Here is a 2,832-nt window from a genome sequence, read left to right as displayed (position 1 = left end):
CCTTGAGACACCTCCGGCCGCGACTTTAACTGTGACAGAGACGTTCGGCTCTCCTCGGATCTTCGTGAACGCTACCTACCGTGGATCTTTCCACCAGCAGCCATCGCTCACCGCCGCCGCCACCGCCGTGTCTGTGATAGCGAGGAGCAGCGGTCCCTCAGTCGGCTGTTCTGATTTTCATGGCATCCCTGAGAAGAGCCATGCAGAGACCGAGCGACTACAACCACCCACACTCACGCCGCTGGCTACATTTCAGGGGGAATTTCACCGCATGCAAACCACCGAAGGTCTGAGTAGACTTGCTGGTTCCTCCTCGTTCGTTGAACAGTTTCTTTACGGTCCTTTATGGAGGCTGTCTGTGTGTCCCGCTCTGTGGTACAGCGGTGGCCCGTGATGTAGCGGCAACGCGAAACGTCCACAGCGCTTCACTCCGTCAGATGACTGGGGTGCGCATGCGCACTGTGGTAATTCACTCACCTCTCCTGGAGTAGCCTACATCTGAATACTGCACTGTAAAAAGTGATGACCCTCCACATGCAGCAATCAAAACTCATAAAGCATGTCCCAAAAATAAGAGCAAAGCTACAGAAGCCACAACAATATCAAATATAATGTCACTGTTGTTGTGGTTTGCAAATGTTATGAGTGATTTGAAAAACTTGGATTATTTATAAATATATACATGGTATTCAGAAGTAGTAAAGAGAGTAAAATACTCTATGACAAGTGAAATAGTACAGAGGTATCATCAGCAAAATGTACTTTAAAAGTTAAAGGCAAAACAGCATTAGGAACATATTTGGATTATTATTTTATGTACTGCTGCTGGTTTAATTCACCGCATAACAATGCAACATATTTCATATGCCGATTAAAGGTTTTTACAATCTTAATCTGAGAAGTAATTTGCAACTATTTCATAACATTACTTCCCTCTTCAATGTAGTGGAGAAGGCCTATGAAGTAGGTTTAAATTAAAATACTCAAGCAAGGTACAGGTATACCATAGCACACTCAAGTACAGTACTTGATAAATGTACTATGTGAGTGTGCTATGCTATGTTTTGCAGATCTCACTATTTGACGTATAGTAGAGTCTATAGCATATATGTGTAACAGTATAACCTCTGGGTATATTTAGGAGACATTTCTCACATGCCCTAAATGCCAGCCACTTGCTTCCACAACATCTGACCGCACACGCACACACTCTCTCCAATGCACACGCATAAAAGTAAAGTCACTGTAATATTGAATTACGATTGTAATAATCCTACAAGACATGTATCTGTGCTCAGCAGTGAGCTTGTAAACTTACTGTGTTGTAAATTAATGTTCCTTGGTACCACTTTCCCTAACCCTTTAAGCTAATAAATAATTTCTTTATTAATTGTTAATTATCATTTACTAATGCTTTAGTTATAAGCCATTAATAAGAAGTAATTTTCGTTTTGAAAAATCCCTTTTGGCTGGTGTTAATAATCCATTTATAATCTAATAATAAATGCTCATGTTACTCTCACTTTCTAATAAACCATCAAGTCTGTTGTTTTAACTATTAATAAGTCATTAATAAGGGATTTTAATCATCGCTCTGCAGTAGTAATAGTTCATTAATGGTTAATTATGAGATTTTGGTCCAAATCGTCTCAGTCCCTTTGTAGAAATACAGTAAGGGCTCAAACAGTGAAACCAGTCAAAGGGAGTTTCATAACCTGAGAGCACAAAATGGATCAATAAAGAATCAGCATATGATTTAATAATTTTTAATACATTTGATGCAATATAGGCACTTTTCCATATGTGCTGTTTATGCATATTGATCAGAAGTTCATTTGATTATGAGAAGGAAGAAATCACACACGTGTGGCCCAGATGACTTGTTAACATCATAATACCAACAAACAAACAAATATCATCAATAAACTGACTCAAGTTAAAAATCAAGCTAAAGACACAAAACAACAGGTCTACAAACAGAAACAATAAGTTAACATAATAAGAAAACACTGAAGTCAGAGCTCACAGTCTATGTTAAAGCAGAGCTCATGTTAACTGCAGCTGCCTTGCCATTGTTGGGCTTGTTGTGACACAGTATGACTCCTGACTAAATCTTACCCAATTGCAAGTATGAGCACAGAGAAAATCTAAAATAAGCTGCCTCTCCATTTGGGTGGTGTCCTCTGGCTGCAGGGCGTGACGTCTGCCCCAGACGTTTCATTTGTGGAGTTATGACTTTCAATTAGCGCAGTGCACTATTAATAATAAATAGGCATCCAGCACTTTTAGCTCTGACCTACTAATGCTTGATGCTGTGTTTACCTCCCTCAAGACCTCAGGGGCACTTAGTGTGTAATGATGAGTCTGCCTCAGTGGACGGATTAAATCGCGCTCTTCGTTTATGGGCTGTGACAATTTCGTGCATGTTGTGTTTTATGTCACTGTCATGCAGTGGAAGACGTAAAATATCAAAAGGGCACCAGCTGCATGTGGTGGGGCACCAGCACGCATGACATTTTCGGGCAGCCTATATGGCATCATGTTTTCTCAATTTTTAGGCCACCTTAGAGGGCACGGCATTACATTTTCTCCACTGCAAGGGCACCATGGAGGGCACTCCATCAAGATTTCTCTACTGGAAGGGCAAACTAGAGGGCACTGCCTAATGCTTTCAAGCAAGGACACACCGAGAGGAAACTTCATCATGTTTTCTCAACTTTAAGGGGCCCCCAGAGGGCACTTTATTATGTTTTATCTAGTATAGAGGCATCCAAGAGGGCACTTTTGTTCAACCCTCCCCCCCCCCACCCACACACACACACACACACTTCA

Source organism: Anarhichas minor, unplaced genomic scaffold (genome assembly GCF_050575085.1).
Source record: "Anarhichas minor isolate MPS153535 unplaced genomic scaffold, ASM5057508v1 ptg000004l, whole genome shotgun sequence".
NCBI lineage: Eukaryota > Metazoa > Chordata > Actinopteri > Perciformes > Anarhichadidae > Anarhichas > Anarhichas minor.
Note: the sequence above shows the minus strand (reverse complement) of the source record.